The sequence below is a fragment of the Chiloscyllium punctatum genome, chromosome 35 (genome assembly GCF_047496795.1).
Source record: "Chiloscyllium punctatum isolate Juve2018m chromosome 35, sChiPun1.3, whole genome shotgun sequence".
NCBI lineage: Eukaryota > Metazoa > Chordata > Chondrichthyes > Orectolobiformes > Hemiscylliidae > Chiloscyllium > Chiloscyllium punctatum.
In genome coordinates this window covers 23397842-23403042 of record NC_092773.1, presented here as the reverse complement: position 1 = coordinate 23403042, position 5201 = coordinate 23397842, and positions in this window count along the sequence as shown.

Below are 5201 nucleotides of genomic sequence, written 5' to 3'. Positions count from 1 at the left end.
AACCCAATCTAGTCCCACCTGCCAGTACCCGGCCCATATCCCTCCAAACCCTTCCTATTCATAGACCCATCCAGATGCCTCTTAAATGTTGCAATTGTACCAGCCTCCAGCACTTCCTCTGGCAGCTCATTCCATACACGCACCACCCTCTGTGTGAAAACGTTGCCCCTCAGGTCCCTTTTATATCTTTCCCCCTCTCACCCTAAACCTAGTTCTGGACTCCCTGACCCCAGGGAAAAGACCTTGTCTATTTACCCTATCCATGTCCCCTCATGATTTTATAAACCTCTATAAGGTCACCCCTCAGCCTCCGACGCTCCAGGGAAAACAGCCCCCGGCCTCTCCCTGTAGCTCCAACCCTCCCACATCCTTGTAAATCTTTCCTGAACCCTTTCACAACATCCTTCCGATCTCAGCTTGCATTCCAGCTGGGGAAGATGAGGGCCCTGAGATTTACAGGCAGGACGCAGTGAAACAGGGAGCGCGGGGGGGGGGGGGGGGGGGGGGGGGGGTGGGGGGGTGGTGGGGGGTGGTGCTGATTCTAACAGCAGCCCCCCTCCCTTTCTGTGGAATGGTCTCTGCTTCCAGTTCTGCAGGGTCCATAGTCTCCACAGCTCTCCGTTACCGTTCCCCCACCCCCCCCCACCCCACTCCCAAGTCTGTTCTGCCTTGCAATGAGATCCCCTGCTCCGACTCCACAGACATAAGGAACCGGGAGTAGGCCGTCTGACCCCCTTGAAGCCTGCGCCCGCCCTTCCACAGGGTCATGGCTGATCTCTCTCGTGGACTCGGCCCCCGCCCTCTTCCCCCCTTCATTCCTTTACTGTTCTGAAAATGGTCGATCTCAGCGTTAAAAACATTCCCTGAGGAAGCCTCAACCACTTCCACTGAATGTCACCGATTCCCAACCCTCTGGGAGAAGAGGTTCCTCCTCAATCTGCTCCCTCCCTTCTCCTCATTCGGAGGCTCATCCCTCTGTCCCAGTTTCACCGGCCAGTGGAAACATCCTCTCTACCTCGACCGTATCTATTCCCTGCACAATTTTATATGTTTCTATAAGATCCCCCCCCTCCCCCATTCTTCTGAATTCCAATGAATACAATCCCAGTCTCTCCTCATAAACCAACTCCCTCAACTCCGGAATCAAACTCAGTGAACCTCCTCTGCACCCCCCACCCCCTCAGAGTCAGTACGTCCTGTCTCAAGTGAGGAGACCAGATCTGCACACAGTATCCCAGGTGTGGTCTCACCAGCTCCCCGTACATCTGCAACGATTAGATTCCCTACCATGTGGAAACAGGCCCTTCAGCCCAACCAGTCCACACCGACCCTCCGAAGAGTAACCCACCCAGTTTCATTTTCCTTTGACTGATGTACCTAACACTATGGGTAATTTAGCACGGCCAATCCACCCTCACCTGCACATCCCTGAGCACTATGGGTAATTTAGCACGGCCAATCCACCCTAACCTGCACATCCCTGAGCACTATGGGTAATTTAGCATGGCCAATCCACCCTAACCTGCACATCCCTGAGCACTATGGGTAATTTAGCACGGCCAATCCACCCTAACCTGCACATCCCTGAGCACTATGGGTAATTTAGCACGGCCAATCCACCCTAACCTGCACATCCCTGAGCACTATGGGTAATTTAGCACGGCCAATCCACCCTAACCTGCACATCCCTGAGCACTATGGGTAATTGAGCATGGCCAATCCACCCTAACCTGCACATCCTGAACACTATGGGTAACTTAGCATGGCCAATCCACCCTAACCTACACATCCCTGAACACTATGGGTAATTTAGCACGGCCAATCCACCCTAACCTGTATATCCGTGAACACTATGGGTAACTTAACATGGCCAATCCACCCTAACCTGCACATCCCTGAGCACTATGGGTAACTTAGCATGGCCAATCCACCCTAACCTGCACATCCCTGAGCACTATGGGTAATTTAGCATGGCCAATCCACCCTAACCTGCACATCCTGAACACTATGGGTAACTTAGCATGGCCAATCCACCCTAACCTGCACATCCCTGAACACTATGGGTAACTTAGCACGGCCAATCCACCCTAACCTACACATCCCTGAGCACTATGGGTAATTTAGCACGGCCAATCCACCCTAACCTGCACATCCCTGAGCACTATGGGTAATTTAGCATGGCCAATTCACCCTAACCTGCACATCCCTGAGCACTATGAGTAATTTAGCATGGCCAATCCACCCTAACCTGCACATCCCTGAGCACTATGGGTAATTTAGCATGGCCAATTTACCCTAACCTGCACATCCCTGAGCACTATGGGTAATTTAGCATGGCCAATCCACCCTAACCTGCACATCCCTGAGCACTATGGGTAATTTAGCACGGCCAATCCACCCTAACCTGCACAACCTTGTGACTGTGGGAGGAGACCAGAGCACCTAAAGGACACCCACACAGACACGGGGGAGAATGTGCAAACTCCCCACACAGACAGTCACCCGAGGCTGGGATCGAACCTGGGTGCCTGGAGCTGTGAGGCAGCAGTGCTAACCACCGAGCCACCGTGTCACCCTGATTTTAAACTCCATCCCTCTAGCAATGGAGGACAGAGCTCCATCTGCCTTCCTCATTCCCTGCCGTACCTGCAGGCCGTATATCTCTACGACCAACCTTCCGAGATTCATGTACAAGGACACCCAGGTCCCTCTGCACAGCAGCGTGCCGCAAGTTCCTACTGTTCAAGAGGATTGATGAGGGCAGAGCAGTAGATGTGATCTATATGGACTTCAGTAAGACATTCGACAAGGTTCCCCATGGGAGACTGGTTAGTAAGGTTAGATCTCATGGAATACAGGGAGAACTAGCCAATTGGATACAGAACTGGCTCAAAGGTAGAAGACAGAGGGTGGTGGGGGAGGGTTGTTTTTCAGACTGGAGGCCTGTGACCAGTGGAGTGCCACAAGGATCGGTGCTGGGTCCACTACTTTTTTGTCATTTGCATAAATGATTTGGATGCGAGCATAAGAGGTACAGTTAATAAGTTTGCAGATGACACCAAAATTGGAGGTGTAGTGGACAGCGAAGAGGGTTACCTCAGATTACAACAGGATCTGGACCAGATGGGTCAATGGGCTGAGAAGTGGCAGATGGAGTTTAATTCAGATAAATGTGAGGTGCTGCATTTTGGGAAAGCAAATCTTAGCAGGACTTATACACTTAATGGTAAGGTCCTAGGGAGTGTTGCTGAACAAAGAGACCTTGGAGTGCAGGTTCATAGCCCCTTGAAAGTGGAGTCGCAGGTAGATAGGATAGTGAAGAAGGCGTTTGGTATGCTTTCTTTTATTGGTCAGAGTATTGAGTACAGGAGTTGGGAGGTCATGTTGTGGCTGTACAGGACATTGGTTAGGCCACTGTTGGAATATTGCGTGCAATTCTGGTCTCCTTCCTATCGGAAAGATGTTGTGAAACTTGAAAGGGTTCAGAATAAAATTACAAGGATGTTGCCAGGGTTGGAGGGTTTGAGCTACAGGGAGAGGCTGAATAGGCTGGGGCTGTTTTCCCTGGAGCGTCAGAGGCTGAGGGGTGACCTTATAGAGGTTTATAAAATCATGAGGGGGGCATGGATAGGGTAAATAGACAAGGTCTTTTCCCTGGGGTCGGGGAGTCCAGAACTAGAGGGGCATAGGTTTAGGGTGAGAGGGGAAAGATATAAAAGGGACCTAAGGGGCAACTTTTTCACCCAGAGGGTGGTACGTGTATGGAATGAGCTGCCAGAGGATGTGGTGGGAGGCTGGTACAATTGCAACATTTAAGAGGCATTTGGATGGGTCTATGAATAGGAAGGGTTTGGAGGGATATGGGCTGAGTGCTGGCAAACGGGACTGGATTCGGATGGATTATCTGGGTCATGTTGGGCCGAAGGGCCTGTTTCCATGCTGTACATCTCTACGACCCTGCAGCATCCTGAGAGGGGCCTGGGGGATCTGGAGAGCGGGATTAATAGGAGGGAGAGCGCTACCTTTTCAGAGAGAGCCCGCCATGGTTCGGTGGAACCTGTGCCCCACCTGGTGGGCCAGAGCTGGAACTGCAGCCAAGACGGAAAGCTGAAGCATCGTGGATCAAAGATTCCAGTCATTGGCATAGCTCAGGGAAAAGCAACCACTCTCCCTTCAAGGTGAGGGGGCAGGAGGATCAGACGTGGGGGGGGCGGGGGTTTCCGCCTGGAACGTGGAACTCCCAGGGTGGGAGGGACTGAATTGCCCATCGCCCTGAAGATGGCGACCAAGACCATGCCAAGGCTGCCTGCTGGGAGATGGGGATTGGCGTCACGTCTTTGACCAAGATGGATGGTTAGACGCTATTCGTACGGCCTTGTTGACAGGCTTTTCTCGCACTCAAGCCATTGTTGAAGCCGAGGTAAATTCAAGTCATCGAGACGTGCAGCACGGAAACAGACCCTTCGGTCCAACCCGTCCATGCTGACCCAGATATCCCAACCCAACCTAGTCCCACCTGCCAGCACCTGGCCCATATCCCTCCATACCCTTCCTATTCATATACCCATCCAGATGCCTCTTAAATGTTTGCAATTGTACAGCCTCCACCACTTCCTCTGGCAGCTCATTCCATACACGTACCACCCTCTGCGTGAAAAAGTTGCCCCTTAGGTCTCTTTTATATCTTTCCCCTCTCACCCTCTAGTTCTGGACTCCCCACCCCAGGAAAAGACCTTGTCTATTTACCCTATCCATGCCCCCTCATGATTTTATAAACCTCTATAAGGTCACCCCCTCAGCCTCCGATGCTCCAGGGAAAACAGCCCCAGCCTGTTCAGCCTCTCCCTATAGCTCACACCCTCCAACCCTGGCAACATCCTTGTAAATCTTTTCTGAATCCTTTCAAGTTTCACAACATCTTTCCGATAGGAAGGAGATCAGAATTGCACGCAATATTCCAACAGTGGCCTAACCAATGTCCTGTACAGCCGCAACATGACCTCCCAACTCCTGTACTCAATACTCTGACCAATAAAGCTCAAGTTGACTGAAGAATGTAACTTTAAGAAAGTTCTGGGCTTGACATATGAAAGAACTTAACCAACATGGTCATTCTGAAAGGTGAGAGACTTAAACAATCCAGGGGTGTTCCAAGACATCATTTCAGTTACATCGCATTGTAATCTTTCACTATAAATTCT